The sequence below is a fragment of the Lissotriton helveticus genome, chromosome 2_1, assembly GCF_964261635.1.
Source record: "Lissotriton helveticus chromosome 2_1, aLisHel1.1, whole genome shotgun sequence".
Lineage (NCBI taxonomy): Eukaryota > Metazoa > Chordata > Amphibia > Caudata > Salamandridae > Lissotriton > Lissotriton helveticus.
In genome coordinates this window covers 1,456,641,465-1,456,667,979 of record NC_136059.1, presented here as the reverse complement: position 1 = coordinate 1,456,667,979, position 26,515 = coordinate 1,456,641,465, and positions in this window count along the sequence as shown.

Sequence of the window (26,515 nt, the reverse complement as noted above, 5' to 3'; positions counted from 1 at the left end):
AACACATCCTGATTGGAAACAATGGTTGATCTGGCCCACAGATACAAATAACTGTCAAGATAGATTCCTGAATAAAACACAGGGTTTCAAAATGACCAGGCCAGACCCTAGATATCCCCAAAGACATCACCCAGGGATAATAACAACCTACAGTGTGGGCAAATTATGCCTTCAATGGCTACAGTCTTCCACACTGCCTGAAATTAAGCAACACCTAACTTTACTTACTGATGGTGCTGACTTGCGTGATTTCATACTGGGACCACGCAAACAGCGTCAAAAGCGTTTCATAGCAGCCTCTGTATATGCAGCATACAATGAGGCCTGGAAGGTTACTCAAATTGAGACAGCAGAAAGAATACGGGAAATTGACAGTATCAATTTGGAAAAATCACTTTCTGTAGTGGACAATGGGTTAATGACTCTGTCCTCCAGAATTTTTTCATTGGACAGCATTGTGTCTTCAGCAATCGATATATTATCGCAAGACTTACTGTTATTACAACATGGTCAGTCACAATTGCGTTCCATTGTACAGCTTGGCTGGACGTTACAAAATCTGCGTTCAGGCTATGTGCCTTGGCGTTTAATCAACACAACGTCACTATTCCAAATCTTTAACCTTACTGATAGACAAACCAGTATGGCGCAAAAGGGTGCTGATTATACAATCTTGAGCATTGAAAAACTAGAAAGATTACCAATGACAATGTCAGAACGACCTGTCAGTGAATGGATAATCCACGGAATCATAAATATTCCAATCTCAACCTTCAGGTTTCAATACTGCCAAAAATATATACAGGCTGGCATGTACGAGAAATTGGGAAAGGGGTACCTTAAAACAACTTGGAACCTGCCCTATTCACATGCATGTGTCAGTAATAAAGGACAGAAAGTGTTTCTTAGTGGCAACAATTGTGCTATGTCACTAAGCGGCACGCTTCTGTGTAACGGAATTAGTTTGCATGGAGCCTGTGAAGGGAATTCATACAACCTTTCATGTCACCAGCAAGGCGCACCTGCAACTGAAATAGAACCATTCTTTCAAAGACTCTATAATGGGAGTTACATTCTTATTGTAGACCGCAGATGTTGTAGTCTTATGCCCGGGACTCCTTATCTAGTCACTACGACGGCGAAGGTCAAGTGCTGTGGACGTTCTTTGTTCCCCAGCTCCTTTCCAGACAGGGAGGCAAGGGCATGGCCCAGTTTGAAAATTACTTCTATTCGAATAGACACTTTAAGCAGAATGAAAACAGGGCTTCTTCAGACGCCTACAAGGCTCACGTCATCAAAAGAAACGTATGATCTACAAGTCGCAAGGACGACTGCAGAGATACATACATTATTATCAACTAATTCCCCCGTACATTTTGCGGAAATCCTGAGCGAAATCTTAAATATTTCTGATACCACTGGGGTCTCAAAGGTATTTAAGACAGTATTTTCGATGGCATTAACACCATTCAAAGCCATACTGGGTATTTTTCCAGATTTCGTCCATTCGATTTTTGGCGGACTTCCCCTGATCCTGGGACTAATTGCAGGAATCCTATTCCTAGTCCTTATTTTTCGTTATGGCAACCCATGTCACAGATCAAACTCTCGCGACAATGGAAGAGACGATCCTAGCCATTGGATACCGGGACCGGATATCAAAAATCCTGGGACTCTCCCGGCTTAGAGACCTGAACATGACTTGGTTTCTATCATTTCGACCAATGTGGCAAAGGTGTGTTTTACCTGTACTAAGGTGTCTGCTATGCGGAGAAGAATGCGTGTTAGACACCTGTCTGACGCTACAATCGGATGCGCCAGTGGATGCAGATACACTGTTGGTTCCTACCAAGGTTCACGCTTTGTGCTGCCCTCAAAGGCTGCCAATCCTGATGACGGCATTCCTGGAATCTTCACCACTGCGATTGAAGAGTAGTGAAGTTCAAGATGAAAGCAACATCGAACAGGTACGACCTTCTGTCAGCAATGCGAATCAGAATGTCAATGCAGACAATCATGCGCACGAATGCATGGTTACACCTATTTCCGACTTAGTGGAACTTTCCCATGAAGCTGTTGACAGTTTTTTCGAAAGCCTGAATGATATGATGTTCTCTCCAGAACAGAAATAGAGACTTTTGAGTAAACTCGCACACGGCGTTCCCTGAATTCGGCCTTCAACTTTAAAAATAAAGTCACATGAACAATTACAATCCAGTTCACGGACAGCAATTTTTTCAGCATGCCCCTTAAAATATTTTTCTACATATTTTTTCCCGGGACACTGATCTTCTGCTTAAAGTAAGAAACTATTCCTAGAGAACTAAGATTTCTATTTTTAGATACTTTATATAGACTTTAGCTGCCCGCTGGTAGGTTCACAAATATTTATTATGTGATGAAATGGTCTCGAACTTCCTTTCTGTATAGCCATATTAAGAGCCATTTCATGTGTATTTCTCATATACCGATAAGCAATAATGCATACAAATGCGTGTTTACTTTTGCATTTAATTCATAGCTTAAGTGCATACAATATATATGACTGCAATTTTTCAGTATATTTGAAAATTTCAAAATGCATTTATGTATTTTGGGGTGGTAAGGTATACACTATACTCTATAGTATGTTGTACTATGTTATACTATGCATAGATTAGTAGATATGACCATAGTTAGCGTGGAGTGGGTGTCGTGTATTTCTATAGGTTCTGAATCGATCCCCCTATTCCTGACCCTATTCTGGTTAAACTAACTATCAAGTTAACTAACAGTCAGCCCATGAGGCAAGAAAACCCCCATGATGCAGATACCGTTATCTGACGCAGTCACACTACGGCACAGGAACGTGTTATCTGATTAGGTCATAACGCTTGAGATCTAATTAGACAAGCGACATTCCTCCAGCCCCTGATAAGGCATACGACGTTCTCATAACAAATCAAACCTATGACAACCTGGATAATCCGTGCGGCCATTGTTTTGATTTCACAGAGAACTTTTGCAAAAGAATGTGCTAACGAGCAAGTCGTATGACATCTTTATTGACGTACCTATGTCCATCCTTACGTCAATCTCGGCACCTTTAAGGTATAAATATTGCCGACCTTGCCCTATGCAAACACACGCGTGGTGACAAGACGGAGCAGCCATACTTGCCGAAGCCGAGAGCAGAAGCAGACCCCGCTGGCAGCAGCCCCGCCTTCCTGACGCGCTGAGAGACGCGCTGCTATCTCAAGCCGAGAGACCCAGCACCGGCGCTTCTGGGCAGCCCTCGCAGGCAGCCTGGAATATCGAGAGCAGAGAAAGAGATACCATTCCTCATTCATCCTAAACTTCCAGGTACAGAACTGAATAACCCCTCACAGAGAATTCTTTAGTTATTCACTTGGCAAAAACAAACTTAACTTAAACTGTAACTTTCTATTCCCGCCCACGCATTAGACTTAGGTCAGGTACACGGGGTAGGCGTATTTAGAAACACCAGTTGAGTACGTTTAGTCAAATGTATATGTGTATGTAAATATATTTTAATCATTTTAAACATCATATGGCTCAGAAACCATATCAATGTTTTTACAGTATTATTTTATACTATTGCTTTTAATGTATGCACTTTACTTAACTATAAGTATTGCAATAATATCGATCCATTTCTCTTGTACGAGAAAAGAGACTGATCAATAAATAACACCTTTTATTGAACACGCCCGTCTCTTCCTTTTCTCTACATTCTGATGAGACTAAGAATGCACGTACTGACTGAGTAAAATAATTGCCTTGTGCTCACACGACTCTCGAGATTGACTCTTGATTAGGGGAGAGCAAAGTTGTCATGTTCTATGGTTGTCAGAAACTAAATCCCTTCTTGTCTAATCAGGGAAGTTAATCCTTCCTTGAACATTCGAGAAAGTTTCTAGCGAACTCTGAGCTTAGCTGGCAAACCCAAAAATTAAGTCTAGCATCGACAGTAGTAGACCTAGTTAACGTCTGGCCTAGGCCTTTACTGCTGTAGGTACTATTCCAATGCGCAGAGCCTATTGGGAAGATAGGAACTACACTACAGTGTTGCAGAGACACAAACCCTGAGCCCATTCAAAACTGCAATCCAGGCAGTGGAAAACTGGCTGAACGCATGTAAAATATGAAAACTGGAAAGATAAACCATACGCCACACTCAAAGAAGCCAGAGGCAGCGATCAATAGTATTCAAGCATCCGGTCACGAAGTTGGAGCAGCCAGGGCAGGTCGTCGTGGGGCACAGAATGTGCAACCATTTTGGAGCAAGCAAATTAACAGCAGCACACCGGCAGCCAAGGTCAGAATTAACGGTAAACCGCCGAAGAGGCTGGAAAAAATAGAATGAAAAAATGCCAGTATCACACCAAATATAGTTTGGAATGAGGTCACAAGGCCAGAACTTACTACTTTAAAAAAATGCGCCAAGCCTGAGGTTGACGAGGCATTGAATATAGTGTGAATCAATGCTCCAAAATGCAGGGGGAGATCAGTATTTAGTAAGGCATGTACCTCGGTACGAGTATTAGCCATGTGAAGGACGAATGTTTCACACGCAGATGTAAGGGCTACTTCTTTGTGAGACAAAAGAGCCTTATTCGACTCATCTTGTTGAACTCTGCTTTCAAGGTCGGAATGGAAGGCCAGATGTATATATCGAGCTACCCATGCGGAAGAGGAAACAGCACATTCTTACAACAGACTACACGTTGGGAAACAGTCACTATGTATGGTATCCCTGCCAGCATACCACAACAATCTTCATTATTTAATAACAAATAACTACCGTTCGCGAACAATGTGAAAGTCGGTGTCATAGCCGGGGCGGGTATACCTTTTAAAATACAGGCCAAATTCGGGGCTTCTGAATTACACGAGCCCTGCAATTGTATATTCCTACAGACCAATGAGTGATCGGGTGTGGAAGTGCAATCTTCACCTTTTAAGTAAACCTCTTTACCCTCCCTCATACACCTATAGGTGAATGGAAGAGACCAAACCTCATGGAGATATGCGCTACCTAATGGTTCATATCTGCCTATGGCATAGTGCTTCATGCATGCCTCGAATTTAAACAGTGGAAAAGGTAGCGTTATTAACCCATGAATAAGCCAAACTGCAGAATTTGTTTCGGCCACAGAACATGGTAAAGGTTTTAACATTTCAATATGCAATAATGAAAATGTAGCATCTTTCATTGACATAAATTGTTGTTTAACAGTAAAATTAAAGGGCAGAAAAAGCGAAGAAGTGCTCATGTAGTCCCAAGGCACTTTCCCAGCCTTTAACGTTTGTAAGGTCCATATGCAAACTGCATAATAGAACGCAATCGATTTTGACCATGGTACAAAACTGAAACTTCCTCTTGCATAATATCAACGACAGAAGAAACAATATTATCTAATGTGTAAATTCGGGAAGAAAGTGTGTTAATGCTATTATCTACAACTGCAAGCACTTTTTCTAAATTAGCTTGATCAATAGCCCGTAACCTAGAAGCAGCTTCAATGTGGGACAGTTTCCAAACTTCGTTGTAAACAGCATAAATGCATCTTTTGGCTCTGCCTGCTGCAGGACCTTTCACAAAGTAATTCAAATCAACATCGTCAGTCAATTTAGAAAAATGAAGCTTAACTGACGTAAAGTGGAGTGTTTGAGCCAGTTCTGACATAGCTTGCCTACAGAATAGGTAGTGACAGAATGGTCCCTCTCAAAACTTGGATCCACCCGAACCTGTGTATAGCCAGAGGCCAAACCCAGAAAACGATGCTGGCATGAATCTGCACTTTTTTGCCATTATAACCAGCCTTGGGGATCCACACTGGAAATGTTAAAGGACGAATTTTGTAAAAGAGTCTGTAAATCACTAAGTGACCTACTGGTGTGATAATTCCAATAGGAGTATTCTCCCAAATCAGGAATAGAAGGAGCATTTGCGTTTTTTAGACGTAGCCAATCCAAAGCAGGTGGTTTGTGAAATAGTCAAATTCAGAAACAACATATGGTTCGGGATGAGACATGCACGATGCAAAGCCTCAGTGCCTTGCAGCCAACTTTTAGAACCCCAAACAGATTTAAGATCAATAGTATCTCTCCACAGCTCATAGCCCCCTATTGCCAATTGGTCGATAAAGGACTTTGAACATAATAATTTAGTGTGGGTAAGTCTAACTTTGGAAGAGGACTTCTCAGTCATCTTAAAATAAAATGTATCAGGGTTGGACTGATTAAAATCAGTAAAGTAAGAAAACATTTTCAAAAGAGTTTTGGAGCAGCCTTCAACAGGAGCGGGGCAATGTTCCAACTGTGTGTAATTAACCACATTCCTAAATGTGTTTGCTTTGTGCAGAAAATGATTGCCATAGTGTTGGTAACAAAACAAGTCTGCATAATTGTCAGTATCAAAATAGAAATCTTCAGCATCAAAGGCAGCATAATATTTCAAATCAGAAAACAGAGCCTCTACGGCTTGGGCATCCCAATTATCAGAGTGTATATTTTGTTTAACCACATCTCCCATAGAAACACGAAGTACATTAGGGACATTAATAACCTCTGTGGGCCTGTGGATTTGAAATTTTACAGCATCCCATACAATCCCATTTAAGACAGGCCAAGCAGTGATATTCACAAAAGTCTAGTCCCTCTTCGTTATGTGTGATGAGGAGTGGGGTGCCAAAGTTCCATCAATTAGTCTAATCTTCGTTCTTTCTTTAACATAGCGTCCATTCACAAGACGGAAAAAATACACCACAAATCCAATGGATATGAATAATAAAATTGAAAAAAGCATCAGCCAAATGTAAGTCCAAGGGGGAATCAAAAAATGTTTTTTAAAACAAACTGCAAAAAACGAAACTTTTGAGGGGGACTTTGATGTGGTAGAGTCAGTGTCAAATGAAAAACGTGATTGATTAGCCACACAGGTCTCTAAATCGACCATAGACAAGGCTGTGGGATAAGTGTACTCAGTACCATCAAGAGGATCACTAGCCGGTGGATTCAATAAAGGATTTGTAACTGAATTAATTTCAATGGCAACATCAGGCCTGGTGGTAGGTGCTGGAGCCAAAATAGAGTTTCTCAGCATCGCTGGACAAGAGACTGCAGGGGTCATACTAAGAAGAATCGGCCACTCTGTGTAGTTTGACATTGTCAATGGAGATGTAACTGTTTTCCTTTCGACCAAGAAGTGGAGGTAAAATGAATGTTCTTGTACCCTGCATGCCAAGCACAGGAACTGGAGCACGATACAAGGGGCCGAATTCCTTCTTGTTCTCGACCTTCTCTCGGACCAGTTCACCAACTCGGGGTAGCCAGCCAACTATCGGAATCTGCAACACAGCATCAGTTGTGGAGGGCAAATGTTCCTTTGCAAGACTGTCACGGGTCTTTTGTAGATTCTGGAAAACAGCACAATGTTCATCTACGTCAAAGGAAGTGGCAGACGCCGCCTGGTCTAGACCCTCAAGGTCCGGAACAAACATTTTGATGCCAAAGAGCATTTTGTAGGGTGTCTGCCCACCCAGAGACCTTCTAGGGAGATTATTTAGTGCACGCTGAATGCTTTTGAGGTGGGCTAGCCAGTTCCGGCCGGTGCCTAAAACCCTAGCTGTCAAGGATTGCTTTAAGTCACGGTTCATCCGCTCCACAACACTATTGCCCTCAGGCCGGTATGAAGACGAAAAATTGACTTCAACCCCCAATGAACACATGGCATCCTTGTACGCCTTAGAGGTGAACGCTGGACCCTGGTATGAGTAGAAGGTACCACATGCACAAATTCCCACATGGACAAGCAAATCCATTATGAAAATTAGAGAATCAGCACTTCTTTGGGGCCAAACCCACACAAAGAGTGTGCAAGAATCAACTGCAACTAAGATGTACTTATACGCAGTATCAGAGGAGAAAGGACCGCAGTGATCTAAATAAACACAGCCAATTGGTTAATTAGAGCTATACAACTGCGTCTGGGGCGGGCGTGCAGCAGTAGAAGGTTTAATCTGCTGGCAAATGTCACAATGAAGGATATAATCACGTGTTTCTTTGTACAATCCGCACCACCAGTAACGCTGTTGTAAAAGTGATACAGTCGCAGAGACGCCGGTATGGGCAGAGGCCATACCCTTGTGAGCGGGTGTAACCAGTGTGGACCTGCGTTCGATGTTGGGAATCAATCTGTCACCAACGTCATTAATTCTCACATAAGGAACTTTATCAGGACTTAAATGAGAAGAGTATCTGGAAGGGAAACCTCTTGGGTAATTACTTCCCTTCTCTGTTGCGGCAATAGCTGCCAAGATGTCATCATCAATCTTACTTTTGGAACGTGTAACTGCTGCAACTACATATGTCGCTACTGAGGTCTTTGCTGCTTCACCAGCGTGAACTCCAACGCGCTGATGACCTACAGTATGAATCACAAACACGAGTGGGAGCCGTTCTTTAAGCTCAGCCACTCGAACCCAGATCATTTTATGTTTTATTGTGCTACCTTTAGAATCACAATTGTCTTTTTGGGTCCAAAAGAACAAATTGTCATTGTAAGACTGAACACAGTAGTAAGAGTCACTTACGATAAGAGTAGATACACTAGGATCAGCGTACTCCAATGCAAGCATTAGAGCACGAAGCTCTGCCTATTGGGCGGTACAGTCCCCTAATGTCTGTGTATGCACAACATCGGACTTGAATTCTCCATTCACCATTTTACCAACCACTATTGCGCAGGCCGAAGAATAAGTGTGCTTTGAAACCGTTGCCGGTTGTGCCGAACCGTCAGTGTAAATGATACAATGGAAATCCTCCAGATGGCGCATGGTCAGAGGAGCCGGATGAACAAATTCATACTGCAAATACTCCTGAGTCTGCAAAGAGGAGTCGAAAATTAACTTGAAGTCCGGAAACGTCAAGGACGTGGCCCATTGTATCCACCGTGGGTGCAAAGCTTTTGAATTTGGTACACTGGCTTTCGTCACTGCCTCCAGGGCAGGATACGGAGTAACTACCAAAATGCGTTTTCCCTGCGACAGTGCACGTTCTTTCAGAATCGCCATCTGCATTGCTGCCAAAACTTTTTACACAGTGGAAAACCGCAGCTCAACCGAAGTGTACTAGTGTGACTTGTAAGCGATAGGGACTGTGTCACCCTCATTAAAAGTCAGGTATGTGAAACCCACCACCCCAGGTACGATTCTTATCACCAGGTTGGTGTGGTTATCACGAGTCAATAATAATTTAGATTCTAGAAGATCAGCATGCAAATATTGCAAAATGTCTGAATGAGCCGGCAGCCAGCAAGATTTGGAAAAAGTAGGTTGTACCAAGGTGTAAAGAGGCTTGATACGCTGGGCATATTCGGGAATGTAAGAACAACCGAAATTCAAAAAGCCCAGTAAAGATTGTAGTTTCTTCAGTGGAGCGCGCAGCTGTGCTCATTTCTCCAGGAAGTGAGGTGCTAAACCTCGACTTTCATTGTTGAGCTCATAGCCCAGGAACAACACCGTGTACTGTGCAATGTGAGATTTTGCAAAGTTGAACTTGTAACCGAAGTCTGTGAAATGACAAATAATGCGGTCAACGCGACACAGATGCGGCCATAATTCATCATCTGTGAGGTAAATGTCATCCACATACGAACACGCATCTGGGTCGAGTCTCTCTAAAAGAGAGACTTTACGGGCGGCAAAGATGCCTGGACTGTTCTTATAGCCCATAGCCAATCTTCTGAACTGTCTTTGCCACAGCAGGTAAAAGCTGTCCATTGACTACTAATAGAGGACAGAATATGGCCAAAAAAGCCATTGATATGTCAAGCATGGTCTTAAACGTTTTGCGCACAAGACTATCCGCAAGAGCAGAACTGTGAGTATTTTGTACCGCGCACGTACGACAATGAGAATTTAAGTGCCGGTAATCCAATACCTAACGGTACGATCCATCAGGCTTAGTCACAGTAAAAAGAAGGTTATTCATTGGAGACACACACGTTTCAATCACACCTTGATATTCCAATCGTTCAAGGATCTCTGCCATGGGAGCTTTCGCTTCACATCGCATGAGGTATTGGGGTTGAGGCTGTGCATAGACCACAATGGGATCTCATTTTGGGGGGAAAGTTTATCCCAACCACAGTGAGTATGGTACAAAGCTGGTGCAAGCACCTTAGCCCACTCCTCTGCAAATTTCAGGGCCAACTCCTTTGTGTGTGTGAAAGAAGGGAGGATTACCTCCTCCCCTTGCGGAGAGGACAGGATGAAGGATGGGGCTAATCAGCCTCCGCTAACAAAATGTCATAGGTAGTAGTTAAATTCTCTCAAAATACCCCTTTTACAGTACGTTGTATGTCACCTTCAATTAAAAGGACGATTTCAAAAAGCCACTCTAGTGTCAGCTGTCTCAACAACAACGGTTACAGACAAAGTGGTCCTAGACGTTGATTCTGAATATGATTATTAGTACTTATTTAACAATATACAATTCCTTTAGTTTTTATTCCTCATGCGCTCCAATCCTGCAATGGAAAAATTTTGGGAAAGCAAAACAGAGAAAACATTAGCCCAAAGCATCAATTAGTCCAACAAACCACAAAAGAACCTTAGATGTGTCTCGAAAGAGAGAGGGGACTCAGCTATTTATTCTTCTGAAAAAATCCTCATGGTAGTTCAATATACAATTTATACAGTTGAAAAAAGCAAAGGGGTTACTATCAGGTAGTGAACAAAGGATAAAGTGAACAGTAAGTGCTAGTGTGAATAGAAAGGACCAAGAAGGTCAGAGAGAATGAAGTCTTTGTTTCGGTAGGTCCAAGGTTAAAGAATCCTTAGAGTTGATAACACAGAGCCTGCCCTGAAAGTTTCATTCGCAAAAAATGTTACTCTTTCTTGCTGTGTCACGGTGTGAAGTTCGTCCGTGTTTTCTGGAAAGGAGGGGCGAGGAAAGGGCAGTTGCAGATGCAGGCTCAAGGTGGGGGGGATTGTCGTCGACGTTTCGACCCAAAGGTAAGAAGGGCAAATGATATCCTCATGAACGGGTCTTCATCAGGACGAGAGGGGTGGTAGGGGAGACTTAGTTGCAAGGAGAAAAGCAACCCCAGTGGTATGGGTGGACACCCTTTAATGGTGTGCCACAGATGCAAAAATTTGCTTTATAAAGCCGTCCAAACGTGCTTTTTGAGTGCCACGCTGTGTGTGGCGGCGAGAGAACTCCGGTTACTTAGTCAATAATCCCAGTGGTATGTCTCCAGTGTCACAATGTTCAAAATGTCAAGGGGGCCTTGGGTGAGACCGATGTTTCCTGCAAAGAGCGAGGAGAATGTTGATCAGGAACCTGAAAACGATCAGGTGACTTAATAGTAGCGCAGTCGCGCAATTCATATGTACGTTCAGTAGACGCAGGTATTGGTGAAGCGGGACGGGACCCCTGTTTCTGTTGCTGTTTCCCCTGGTTTTTTTTCTTATTCCAATTCTGCTTTGGAACAAAGACAATCATCTTTGTCAGACTTCACCGCGTGCGTTTGCTTTTGCGTTGTTTTAGCAAGAGGCTTAACACCTAAACTATTTCGGCCAATGGTCTTATAAGCCGCCGGAAGAATTTTCGGTAACTGACGGGGTTTCTTGGCATCGGGGACATCGCGCAAGCCGTTAGACACCTGGAAGCTTGCCGCATCTCCCTTAACATTAGCAAGGACAAGATCGGAAACTACGTCAAACACTCCAACGAGTCTTATTCCCAAATCAACGTCCGCCTCCAGTCCATGCTCATCTTGAACACGCTTAATGACGGAGGGTAGGACAGCCATGGACGGAGTGCCGAAGCACTTAGCATAGACTGCCGCAAAAATCATACCCCATGGAGCACAATCAGTCACTTCCGGCACTAAGTCTTTCTGCAAACTAATAGTAAGAATCTTGTGTTTCTCCACAGGAGTCGTATCAGGAAACACTGCCTCCAGTTGAGCAAATTTCTCAGCAAGCCAAAAAGGCATATCATCCTTATCCTGGGGGCGCTAGCCCATAACCGCATTAACCATGACGGGACTAAGCTTCAGCCCGCCCGGTCCAACTGGATGCGCCGCAACACCAGGTGCCCCGCCCTGGATGTGGCGTGATATGTATTAAACCAAGGCCCATATAACCCCTACAGCAGAGGTATACAGGGGCCTCAACTCACCAACGGGAACCACCGCGGCACGGGGGTGCGGGGTGAATCCAGCCAAAACAGGCCAAGAAGCGCCTGGGATGGACAAAAGACCCAACTGAACCGCCGTTAAAGAGTAGAGGGAGGGCGCCATTAAACCAGACGCTGTGCTGCCAAGCTGAAATCGGAATCTCCTGTGTCCTATAAGGAGTGTACTCCAAAGGCATGGCTGTGGGAGCGTAAACATGGAATGTATTGCTATCTGCATTCAACGCAGGGAACCTAACCCATGAGTAGAAGAGCTCAAACGGATATGCCACGTCAGCACTCACCACACAAAAAACTGCCATGCCCTCTAAGGGGACAGCATAAGTCTGCAAATGGTTGCGGACCGCCATCCGGCTATGCTGGGGTATTTCAACATCACCCATAACGACACAGTTGAGAAAAAGACAAACAAAGTAATGTAGCATGTAGTTCTGAAAATTCGGGACTCGTGTAATAATTCTGCACTCGAGAATAAAACTTCATCGGAACATGACGAATTTGGTATCAAAAGACCGAGAATGGCTAGTACACTATGTACAAACATTTTCGTCAATTTCAAGTGACGATTTCACCTCGAAATCGTCATTCTCGTTCTGAACCCTTGGCTTCCATTTTGGGTACAGCAGCCATTTTGTGAGTTGCCCTATACATAGGCCTATAATGCAGCTCCATTCGATCCCAAAGGACACGTACACCTTTAATTGACTCCTCTCTGACCTGGGCAGGTTGGAACCATTGCCCCAGGCCGAACCTGTTTGGTCAGTTCCTCTCCCAGTGGCCGAGCAAGATAGCATCAAGGCTCAACAGGCCAAAAACCCATCCATCGCACACACGCCCTGCCGAATCTTGCTCACACCTGTCCCTGCTCTTTTCTCTTCGCTTGCTTTATGATGGGGAGGTGCCCGGTTTTATTGGGGGTCCAGCGATATCTGATGAAAATGTTGGGCCTTGCCGAGTAATTTATTATGGGTTGTACACACTGAACTATGGCCTTGTCATCATGACTCTGCTTTTTTCTTTGTAATGGAAACATCTCGATAGTATAGTAAAATGTAAAGAATGTTTGCCTAAAGCACAATATTTCGTATAAAAAGAGAAGCCTGACTTTGTGAATTGCGGCAGTCTCCTGAGAACATACATCCTGTGTTGTTGTACTTCTAGGACGCTTGTTACCTTAGTTGCAGCCAATAAAATCGATCCTTGACTTCACCTAGAAGACTCTGAGTTTCTGTGGTCTGAATCAGGAAAGTACCCGAGGTCCTTGGGTGTACCCTGGCACCGCTGGGTTACCGGATCAGTACCGGTTCTGAAAAACCCATTACCTCAGTTGGCGCCCAATGTTTGGGGCGATTCCAGCGGCACCGGTCCAGCCAGAGGTTCGTGAGGAGCTTTGTGTGAAAATTCTGGAGGAAGGCCAACCACTTCAACGACCCCTGCATGTCGACATGGTCCGAAAGTCTTTGCTGCGAGGTTCCCCGCTTCCCGATGGCTACAAAGGACTGCTGCCCTGGCTATCGCCCTGATTTGGACCCTTGAAGTTTGGTAGAGCGAAACACCGAGAGGTGTGGCGCCGCGGCCAGGGCGGCGGACGCTGGAATCTGGGGATCAGGGTTCGATCCCCGGCTCCGGCGGCAGGTTAGCCCAGCACCATGTGACTCTGGGCAATAGCTCGCTTAATCTTCCCGACGGCCCCCAGCGCCTAGAGACCCTTACGGGTGATTGTGCGCTTTACAAATGTGGATTATTATTATTATTATTATTGAGACGAGTCTTCTGGTGACGTCATCGATATTTCAGTTAAGTATAAGTGGAGCGTCTCCCAGTCCTTAGTTGGTTCTTAGTCTTGGGTATCCTTTGGGATCGTTTTGTTTGGTACTTGCAAGCACCAAAACCGAAGGACTCGGGAATTCACGAAAAATATCGTAATCGATAATCCTTTGAAGTTTGAAGCTAGACTAGAGAGCGAAGATGCCTGGTCTTAGCAGACTTGGAAATTTGTTTTGTCTTGGTTGTAGGTTTCAGGTTTTTAAAGTCTTTATTTCGATATCGAAATCATAAAAGACAACATTTAAAACATATTTAAAACATTTAGGATTATAAATAACATAGTAATGGTCATTATAATGACATTTTAAAATAGCAGCACCATTATCATAAAAAGTTATTAAACATTCAAAAATACAAAGACAAACCTGACCATAGCTTATTAAAAGTTAAAAAGAAAAACAACAAGAATATGCAAGAACATTCCTCATACTATATACATTTTTCCTGAATTTAGTTGAAAAAGAATGGTTAAGCTTTTATGAACAAATTAAGAAGCCCTATTGAAGGTTTTGTCTGCTTCTTGCCCTGATGGCCCAAGCCCACCCTAGGAATTTGGCTATGCTCACCACAATCACCTCTGAGGTATTGGTTTTTAGAACCCAGATAGCCTCCGAAGACCTTCTAAAAGGGAGGCGCTGAAACAGGGGTTTTAACCATTTTGTTCGTGGCACTGAATAGACCGGGCAGACAAACAAAAAATGACCCTCAGTTTCTTTGTAACTTGGACACCAACTACAAAATTCAGTTACTCCATTAACCCATTTTTTTGTGAAGGAATTCAATGGCAATGCTCCTACCCGAAACTGATGGTAAAGTTTCTTGTCCAGCGGTTTGGTGATGATATCCCAATAGGTCTCACGGGAGGGATCCAACTTAATGGTCAGAAACCTTCCCGTTAGACCAACAGAGCTGGAAGCCGTTACTAGCGATTGACGGACCGAGGCCCAGTACAATGCCTTGAATTCCTGTTTGGAGGGAAAAGCGTTGGTACTTGGAGATATCCACAGATGCTCCAGTCCCATTTCAATCAGAATGGTTTTTACCGTTTTTAGCCAAGGGATTCTCCCAGATCCCCCAATTGACCTAACTTCAGCCAATTCCTTTGCAAAAAGGGTAAGGTCAGGGGATGTCCATATACGCCTCCAGAAGGCCACCAATCTAAATCTTGCCATCTCGTTAATTGGATTGCATCCCAGATCCAGGCATAGGGGTACAGAAGGGGATGATTGGGGTAGCCCAGTCAGGCTCCTTAAAAACTTACACTGGGTTCTGAATAGGCTAGAGAGATCCATGTGTCCCCAGAGATCAGCACCATATAGGATTGCGGTGTTGATCTTAGTATCATAGATTTTTAACGCTGGGGTAAACCGTTTTGTAATTGATCTCCTTTGCTCATTCAAAAGACAGCCGGTAAGTCGGGCAAATTTAAGCTGTTGGGCACCAACCTGATCTTTCCATCCCAGACGACGGTCCAAGGTAACCCCCAAGTACGTCATGGTTTCAACTTGTTCCAAGTTGACTCCACTCATACTTACGGAGCTCCGGTCAAAATGCCTCCTATTAAGAACCATAAACTTGGTTTTGCCCACTTTTACCTTAAGGTCATTGATGGCACACAACTCCTCGAAGCGGTCCAGCGCCCGCTGCAGACCACTGCGTGTTTTTGAGAGGAGTAGGGTGTCGTCGGCAAAGATAAGCATTGGAAACCTTGTCCCTGCCAGCAAGGGGGCGTCTGTGGGAGTGTCTGCAAAAAATTTGACCACTTGATCAAAGAATAGCAAGAAGAGTGTTGGCGCCAGGACACATCCCTGGCGAACACCACGGGTCACGGGGAACGGTTTTGTCACTTGTCCCTGGCCTCCCCACCCACCCTTGCATAGTTGTCCTCATGCATTTTAACTATCAGATCAAGTAGTTCCCTAGGTAAGCCTAGGTCCCTCAGGACACACCACAATTTATCCCTCGGCACTAGATCGAAAGCGGACTTCAGATCGATAAATGCGGCAAAGATGGTTCCACCGCCGAGCAAGACCACCTTCCAGTAGATCAGACAAAATCCGAACACCTGGTCGATGGTGCTCGTACCTGATCTGAAGCCCGCTTGCATGGGAGACAGTATGTCCTCTAGTTCAATCCAGCCTTGAAGACCATGCGTGCAATAATTTTTTGGAGGGAGTCGATAAGGCTAATCGGGCGATAATTGCCCGGATTAGACCTATCGCCTTTTTTGTGGATTGGGAGTATCTCCGCACCCTTCCACGACCTAGGGATTCTTGCCCCTTTAGCTATTGCATTTGCGATCTTTGTTATGTAGGGCACCCATAGAGCGGGGTTGGCTTTAAACAGATTAGCGGGGATTAAATCCATCCCTGGTGCTTTCCCCCGCTGGGTCAAGCCAAGTGCTAGTTCTGCCTCAGTTTCCGAGAAAATGAGTTTCTCCCCACAAATAGATGACGGAGGTACCTCGTCCAATTTAAAAGGGGGTTCAGAGGTTTCAGCACTAAATTGGGCCAAATAATGGGTCACCCAAGCTTCAGGGGGTACATGGTTTGTGGGAATGCGTGAGTCAGAGTCCTTGCCCCATTTCACTAAATCCCAGAACTTGGACAGATTATTCGAAGTGGAGGCATCCAAAAGATCGGACCAATACATATCCTCCCACTCCCGTTTGGCTTCCCACTGAACTTTCTTATATTGCACCCTAGCTGCCTTAACCGCACACATGTTCCGGGACTTAACCGCTTTGACAAGGTGTCTATGGGCCTCCCTGCACTTTTTATTGTACCATTTCTGACGGGGGCATTTTGTTTGGCGGTTCCCTTCTGACCTGGTAGAGAAAGAAGGAGTTTGAGCTCATTAAAACAACACTCATGAAGCTCAATAACAGTATTTACAGAACCACCCCCCAGCAAATCATCAAGCATTATTTCATTAAACATATTAGAGACCACAGTCTCAACGCTCTCCTGTAAGGTCTCGTCCCCTGCTAGCCTGGACCATTTTAACCTACTTCGATCATTGGTCAGAATAACGTCCCCTGTCCGGGAGGTGTCAGGTTCCTTCAATCTCTTCATTCCCGGCAGCCTTAGTTTAAGTATCAGGGGGTTATGATCACTTTCTGGGCGGGGTACCACTTCCATATCTACCAGCAAAGGCCAGTGTTCCAGCTTTAACAAAAAATAATCAATCCAGCTTTTCCTTAGTCCGTTGTCAAAGGTGTAGTTGGCACCCAAATCTGATCTTGACCGACCATTTATAGCCCTTAGCCCCCGGGTAAGACACAGAGGCATCCAGTTCAGCGCGGCCTCAGTTGCTTTAACAGTTTTATTTAGCATCAAATCTGGAATATTCCAAACTGCATCTTCTGCAGAGCCCCAGCTGTCCCTGGCTACATAAAGCGGCTCAAAAGTACAATTTAAATCTCCTGCCAGGAGGATGAAGTTTTCTCTGCCCAGTCCGGCAAGATAATGATCCAATACATCCAAATCAACAGGGCAGCGACCCCCAGGGAGACCTCGTGCATATAAATGAATAACAATCAGGTCCCGATGGCCATCTTTGCTCAGTTTAATTACCAGGAGGTCCCGGTTGTCTACAAGTATCTCAGATGGGTGATATCCTCATGACTGCTTCACCCAAATCAGCAAACCCCCTGAGGCTCGCCCTTTACCACCCTTAATAGCTGGTTTGAAAAAGTTTACAAAACCTACCCTATGAATTGGATCAGGTGCCCAAGTTTCCTGTAGCAGAATGATATCAGATTTATCCACAAACTCCAACCAATCTTCTGAATACATGCGTCCCATAACCCCTGCAACATTCCAGGACACTATGTTGAATATTTCTGATAAGGGAGCTGCTAGGGGGATCATTGATGCTGATACAGCCGGGGTCGCTAATATACACCCTGTTTTTACACTATTCTCATTGCTGTCAACATTATCCCGGGTTTCCCCCACCCGCATAACCTCTGTTGGATCATCAGCAGTTGTTACAGCATGTTCCTCGGTTGCTAGTGCCCCCTGAATTGCCTCTACCTTATTTGTAAAAGGAGGGACTCCCTGACTTGGCATCGCTTCCACGTACCCACTGTCCACAGCAGACTTAATTTTTCTATTCCCTATAGAAAGTCAGTCTATGGCCTCAAGATCGGAAAGGGGCCCAAAGTGGTTAAAAAGTGGGGGATATTGCTGGGAGTGTGGTGTTCTTACTATGGGGTATCTCCTAACTGGGGGTCTCCTGTGAGTGGGGCCTAATGAAAAATTACTCTGTCTTTGGGGGTAGAAATATGCTAGCCCCAGAGTTTGTACATCCCCCTGCCTAGCAAACCTGGCTTCCCTTCGAATAGTGTCCACCACCCAAGGATCCTTAAACGATATTAAAATACAGTCACCCTCCAAGTCTTTGGTGCCGTGTCCCACCCAATCAACTCTCCTTACAAACAGAATTTCGGTAGGAGATGATGGTGGCAGGGGACGGTTTTTATTCAACCAGAATATCACCTTATTACGTAGATCCCCATATGACTCCTTAGTACCTGCTTTTAACGGGGCAACACCTGTTAATACTATTGTATATTGAGTTGCCTCCGTGGGTAAGTCAGCGCGGGGAATGGTATACCTATTTTGTTTCCCCCCAGTTGGGGTTTTGGTGCTCCAGGTGATTAATTGTTTGCCCAGGGGGTGGCTGTAGGCATGTGCTAACGTTGGATTTCACTGGATTAGCGGACCGAGCAACTTGGGACCTATCTAGGTTGGAAATGTTAGCGACCTTCTTTTTAAGAACCTGTGACAGGGTACCCTCAGCTACCGTGCTAAGATTATCTCTAGGCCTCCCCCCCGCTAACGGTTTCTTATTAGCTACCCCTATTGGTACAGGGTTGGTGGATTTACTACTGAAAACATGGTTTGGAGATTTTGTCTTAGATACCGGCTGTGTTGGAACCCCTCCCGCTGGACTGGAAGTAGTTAACTTTTGTAGCAAGCCCAAATTTGTGCTTACTACTATCTCCAGAGCATCTATTTTGGAGGTCATCAGCCTAGTACGCTCCAAAACAGGGAGCAGGAGGGTTTTAATCATAGCCTCCATTTTTACCAGTAAGACTTCATCACTATTGAGGCACATAGGGCAGGGATTAGATGACCCCAGGGTAGTTAAAGCAGGACATAGCACGCTAGGGAATGCAGAAGGTATTTGTAAGTCAGGGGGATACACCAGAGCGGAGGCAACATTACTAGATGGATCATTACATTTGGGCATATTGTGATCTCTCCCCCCCTGAGGGCTCGAATCCTGTTTTCTTTTTCGGGATGTTGTTCCTAATGCCAAAGGATCATCCTCTACTATGAGATTTAAGACAGCATTATTAGGTGAGTGTGAATTTTCCAAACTAAGGTCGTTTTCCCCACTATTCTGAGTTTGATCCCCGCCACTTAACTGAGTATCATCCAAGGTTTGGTCAACATTAACCAAGGGAGCTGAAGGGCCCACCCCTTCACCATCTATGTGGACTATTGCCTCGGTGGTAACAGAATATACACAATTTGATGCTGCATGAGCAGCAGGACTAGTAATTTTTGCCATCCTGCCCAGCGAAGTGCGCTTACCGCTAACAAGGTCTAAGGAGAGGCGTTTTTCCACCAATCGCTATTTCTTTTTCCAATATCCCTGTTGCTCGGGTGATAAAAGCGTCCAGTGGGCCCGAGACAACTCCCTTTGTTGTTTGTATTTGAACTGTGCGATCTTTGCCTGATCTTAAAGGCATTTTACCAACTACTTATGCCTGTTTTAACTATAGTAAACTCCTACAGTGATGGTATGGAATGCTAGTGACTCTGTGGAACCCACACAATGTGAATAAAGTAATTTCCACAGAATCAAAATTTACCGGAGGGTCGTTCCTAAATTTGAGGGTAAGTGAGGGCGAGCAGAGGTGGGGGGCCCGGCCCGACCTCTACCGTACTCGAACGGCCTCAAACGGCCCGCTCTTTGCCCAGTCTTCGCCCCGAGCTCCGTCCCGCCCCAATATGGTAGCTTTGATACCGAAATCCTAGATAACCTGGAAGTTAAACTTTTTAAGAAGAAAGTCCGGCCGGCGATGTTTGACTCTTTCCGCCTATGGCGTAAGGAGGCCAAACAGAAGGAAATTAAATTAGAGAAGAAAAATAAGAGAGAAAGGGGTATTTCGATAATGCAAGCTGCTATGCAGTATAAAGACAATGAAGAAGAGCAGATGAGTGAGCAGTTGCACAGGCAACGTAAAATGGTAATAGACAAATGTTATCCAGTTTTGCCGACTCCTAAGAAAGATGCAGCAAAAGAGCTTGAGAAAGACCCGTTAATATCGCATTTGTTAAGTTCGCCACCCCCCTATGCACAAAATGCTACGGCACCTCCGCAACCTTTAGTTGCCCAACCTATAATTGCATTGCCTCCTGCTTCTCCGCAGCACCCACCAGCTACTCTTCAGATGGCTTTTGCCCCTCTGGTGCAGCCTCCTCAAGGCCCACCGATCACATTTGTTTCACCTGTGCTTTCTATGACTTTGCCAAGTGCACCTTCTACTTCTCCTAATGCTCCCTCTGCTATTGCCTCTGCTCCTGCCTTATCTCACCCTGTTTTTCCGCCCGTTTTTCCGTCAGTTTCTCCTTCCGTTCGACAGAGAATGGCCAACACTGTTACTAATCTTTTCTCACCTTTCCTCGGGTCGTCTAATACGACCCCTAACACGGAACGAAGACAGTTGCGGAGTCAACTGCCTGACTATCGAGAGAGAGATTTACTGAATCGATTAGCGCATAAAGGGGTTATGGACACTGTAAGATAAGATGTAGAGTCTGTCATGGAAGTCTTCCGTCAATGGGAAGCACCGAAACAGAGATACGTTTTTGAACAAATGTGTGTTTTTCTCTGTGAAGATTTGGAAGACAATGATATGGAATGCAACCCTCCCGAATTGTGTCGTGCGCGGTTCGACTTTGCAGAGGGCATGATTGTAGGTCCCGATGTCGAGAAAGCGGTTGAGACATTGTTGTCATATCGGAGTAAGGGAGGCACTTCTCAATCACTGTTTGAGCATGATGCACCCGGTAGGAAAAAGGCGCGACAGTACCCCATGAGAGAGGTTCCCCCACAATGGAGAGAGGGTGACGCAAATGCTAACCCACCTATTCAGCCTCATTTTCAGCGGGTGTGGGTACATGTCCCATGGAAGCGAGCTGAAGTTTTGGCCCTTAAACAGACATTGCCTGATCCCCGTAAAAATCCTGCAGGGTATTACAAAGAGTTGTCACAGACTGCTGGTTCATGTATCATGAATTTAGCCGATATCGATATGTTATTTGGGAATGTTGTTCCACAGCCCTTATGGGGAAAGATTCGTCATACAGATCATGATCAGGAATTAGGTGACTCATGGGCTAATATTGCTGCTGCAGATGCCCTACAAACTGGTGGTGCTAAACCTGAGCCTTTAGTAGCAGATCTCCCTGGTAGGATAATTGAGTACATGAAAACAATAATGGCTGCGATGCATGTAAATTGGGATAAGTTGTCTGCATGTAAGCAGAAGAAAGACGAAACGGTCTCTGATTTCTTCACCAGGTTTGAAGAAACGTTTGTCGACCACAGCGGTCAAGATATGAGCACAGAAGGTGGTCAGCGTTTGTTCGTCGATAAATTCGTGCACAATTTGCTTCCAGAGTTGTGTAAAAAGTTAAAGGATTCAGAGAGTTCTTGGGCAGTTTCCTCTTCAGCACAGATATTGGCTACTGCCCAATATTACGAAAATCGAGACAAAGACGAGAAAGATAGAGCAGACAAGAAAACTAAAGAGTTGGAAACAAAGGTTTTGTTACAGCAAGCCTATTCGCCACGTGGTGGTGGTGGCCAGAATAATGGAGGTCAGAGTAACTATCAGAATAATTATCAGCAGCCTCAACAGTATCAGAGGAACTCGCAAAGAGTCGAGTATACTCAGCCACGTGTCCCTATAGGCCCCAATCAGTGTTCGTATTGCAAGGAAGAGGGTCATTTTAAGCATAGTTGTCCTATTCTGGTACAGCGCGCGAATGGTGTTTCAAACACAAGAGGTAGAGGTGTTCAACAAGCATCTAGAGGTAGAGGACGTGGAAACATCCCCCAGAACACACAGTCTCTTCCACCTCAAAATTCTATGAATAGGTTTGATCAACAGAATAACGCATCTGGTAGGACAGCTCAGTACTATGCTGATGATTACTATACAGAAGGTGAGCAATGGGATAGTAATGATTGCTAGGACAGCCATAGACAAAGAGAGGGAGTTGTTTCAGTTCCAGTAGATCAGAATGGACCATACGTTGAGGTGATTACATCAGGTGTGTCAGAGCCTTTTCTGTTGGATACTGGTGCTACAAAGAGTTCTATTATGCACTCCAAACTCCCTGGCGCACCTTTGTCTGGCAAAACGAATGTATCAGTAGGTTTTTCTGGCGCCCCAGTTAGAAATCCGATTTCTGACCCTTTGTCTCTTTCTGTTGGTCCCTGTGAATTAGAAGCACCCCTTATTCTGACAACAGGTTGTGGTGAAAACTTGTTGGGATTAGATCTGTTAAAAAGATTGTATGCGACTTTGTACTGTTCTCCTTCAGGAGCACAACTTACTTTAGGTAAGAAAGTGGTTTCTCCAATGTATTTGTCAAGGGAGAAAATTCCAACAGAATTGTCGCTTCTTCCTGATATTCTTTGGGCTACTGGTCCTAATGATGTGGGTCTTTTAGAAATACCACCATATGTTATAACATTAAAAGCCAATGTTAAAATGCCACAAATTCCCAAATACAGAATCTCTAGTGAAGGTGAAAAAGCGTTGCTAGCGATCGTTTATGATCTAATTGAAAAAGATGTCATTGAAGAGACAAGAGGCAACATTTGCAATAGTCCTTTCTGCCTGTTTTGAAACGAACTGATCCCTCTCAGCCACCTGTGTACAGATTTGTGATTGATCTGAGAGAGGTGAATAAAATAGTTGTGTCACAATTCCCAGTTGTTCCTGATATTACTGCCCTATTGACTATGATTCCAGCTTCTGCAGCATGGTTTTGAGTGATTGATGTGAAGAATGCTTTCTTCAGCATCCCCATTGCTGAGGAGAGCAGGGATATTTTTGGCTTCACTTTAGGAGGACGAAGCTTCCGCTTTAAACGCGCTGCCCAGGGCTACTGTGAAAGTCCATCAATATATAGTCAAGCTTTAAAGACACAGCTTGATACAATTGTTTTACCTGATGGTGCTACTCTTGTACAGTACGTTGATGATTTGCTTGTTGCTGCAGATACGGAGGAAATCTGTTGGAAAGCCACGTTGTCATTGTTGCGTAATCTGTGTGATTTGCATCTCAAGGTGTCACTTTCCAAACTGCAATTTTGTCGACAAGAAGTGACCTACTTAGGTCATCTCTTATCGAAGGAGGGAAGGAAACTGACCCCAGAAAGAATTCAGGCAATAGCGAAATTGAGTGTGCCAAAAACACAGAGAGAAGTGCGTGCTTTCTTGGGCATTACATCGTACTGTAAACAGTGGATTCCAAATTTTTCGTTATTGGCCAAACCTTTGGTGGCATTAACGTGTAAAGATACACCCAATCCCGTTCCTTGGTCTGAAGAGTGCCAGAAAAGTTTTTCTGAACTGCGTGATGCATTATGTTCGGCTCCTGTGTTGGGTACCCCCAACTACAGTAAGCCCTTTACATTGTAGGTCCATGAGAAACAAGGTTGTGCATTGTCCGTATTGACACAGTTATTTGGAGACAAGCAGCGTCCATGTGCATATTTTTCGTCGACCTTGGATCCGGTAGCTAAAGCATTGCCGAGTTGTTTAAGAGCAACAGCGGCAGCAGCTGTTTCTATTCGACAGTCTGCTGGTTTAGTGATGGATAACACCTTGATCGTTATGGTCCCACATACAGTAGACATATTGTTAAACAGAACCAGGACACAGCACTTAACTAGTGCTCGATTGTCAGGTTACGAATTAACATTGTTAGCGAGTCATGTGCACATAAAAAGATGCAACACTCTTAACCCAGCTACGTTGTTGCCAATTGTAGAGGAATTAGATGCTTCAGAACAGCATGATTGTTTCCTTAAGACAGAAGAAGAAACGAAAGGGAGAATAGACCTCCTAGATACTCCTCTTGCTGAATGTGATGATACATTGTGGGTGGATGGTTCATGTTTCAAGCTCCCGAATGGTGACACGACTGCAGCATATGCTGTCACGACTTTGCATACGATTGTTGAAACTGCACATATTCCACATAATTCAGCTCAAGCAGCAGAATTAATTGCACTTACAAGAGCATGTGTGTTGTCAAAAGGAATAAAAGTGACTGTCTATACCGACAGCCAGTATGCATTTGGAGTGGCTCACAGTTTTGGCCGATTGTGGAAAGAACGTGGGTTCCTGACTTCGCATGGAGCTAAGATTCAGCATGGTCAGTTGGTGAATGAGCTTCTTGAATCACTGACCTTGCCTCTGCAAGTAGCGATTGTGAAATGTAGTGCTCACAAGAAGGTGACTGATGATGTTGGTCGTGGAAATGCATTTGCTGATGAAATCGCGAAAGAAACTGCAAGGAACGTGATGAGCCGAATGTATGTTGCAGGCCCTGCAAGATGGGTTGGTGATGTTGGAATGTGTGAAGACACGATAGAGAGTGTGAAGTCCATTCAAGCTGAGGCTACAGAGAAAGAGTTAAGCATGTGGAGAGAAAGTACGGGTAGAATGGATGCGAATGGTTGTTGGATTGAATTGTCAGAGCATCAGAGATGGTTGCTACCCGATGCGTATGTGCTTGCAGTGGTTACAATGGCTCATGGAATGGCTCACATCAGCGTGAAAGGGATTTGCAAGTTGTTGGCCCCAGTATGGCAAAATTCAGGAATTCCTAAGTGTGCAGAGAATGTAGTCAAGAATTGCATGGTGTGTCTGAAACATAATCCTGGTAGGGGAACCCCAACTCCAGCTGGTCATTTTGCGCCTCCTACGTATCCGTTCGAGGTTTTGCAGCTAGATTTCATCCACATGGAGAGGTGCAACAATTTAAAATACGTACTTGTTGTTGTTTGTGCCTTCTCAAGATGGGTGGAAGCATACCCCCTAAAAGACAATACTGCCTTGTCCACAGCGAAAGCCCTTGTGAAAGAGTTCTTCCCTAGATTCGGAATGCCTAGAATGGTCTGGTCTAATAATGGGAGCGAATTTGTGGGTCGTGTGATGAAGAATGTATGTGAAGGGCTAGGCATTCGGCAGAAGTTCCACTCTGCAAATCACCCCCAATCAGCTGGATTAGTAGAATGTTACAATGGCACGCTTAAGTTAAAACTAGCCAAAATTCAAGCGAGCATAGGTCTTAAATGTTCTGACGCTCTACCCTTAGCACTCCTCTCCACCAGAATGACTGTGCATTCGCGAGTGAAGCTCAGTCCCTACAAAATAGTCTTTGGCCGTCCGGCCAACATATGGGGAGTGCCTAGGCCCACCAAGTTCAGCGAATTGGAACACACTGTTTTGCTTGATTATCTGTATGAATTGACGGCTAAATTGCGTGTTTTGCATCAACAGGTTCACAACACCCTGCCTCCGGTCTCTGAAACTCCAGGTCACGCAATCGACCCTGGATCCTGGGTCCTTGTCAAGAATTTCCAACGAACCAAGAACGAGCAGCCCAGGTGGACCGGACCGCACCTCGTCCTTCTTTCCACAAGATCAGCTGTTCGAGTGGAAGGGAAGAAGCACTGGATCCACGGGGTCCATTGTAAGAGGATCCCTTTACCCCTGCCATACGACCAGTGGGTCCAGAAGGGTGTCGCTGACTCAGAGACTGACACCGTGCCACGCCTCCTGCCTTTCAGTGATGCACGAGTAAAAGGAACTAACTCTGAACGTGAAAGTGAGAACATTTTGCAAGAAGCTGTGCCACCATCAAAGCGATTGAACACTTTGGAGCCTGAACTCCTGTTTCAGGACCAGACAGTACCAGGGAAAGAACGCTATAATTTGAGACCAAGACCTATGGACGAATAAATAAAATTTTCTTTTTCCCTCCAAGTACTATTTTTGAAAGTGCAGCTCTCCCATCTGTGAAACTTGCTTATTTTTGTTTTTCGAACCGCCATCCGGGTTCCGCTGCTAGGGCCGCGATTGCTTAAAGTCTTTGGGGTGCAGCTGACGACGTTAGGTTGGCAGTTCTGGTTGGTCCAAGGGAGTTGCCCTAGACTGACAGAAACATTCCTTAGCAGAATCAACCTCCCATCGCGGGCAGCACTTTAGAGAGGATGGAGTTTTCCGAGATGGAGAGACCTGCCCAAAGAGTGAACTTTAAAACCAGGATCTGCAAAACAATGACAAGGAAAAGCTTTTTAATATTGTGCATTTTTATGTTATTCAGTGTGATGACGTTTTTAGTAAGTTATGTTTTATTCTCTTTTCGTGTAACATT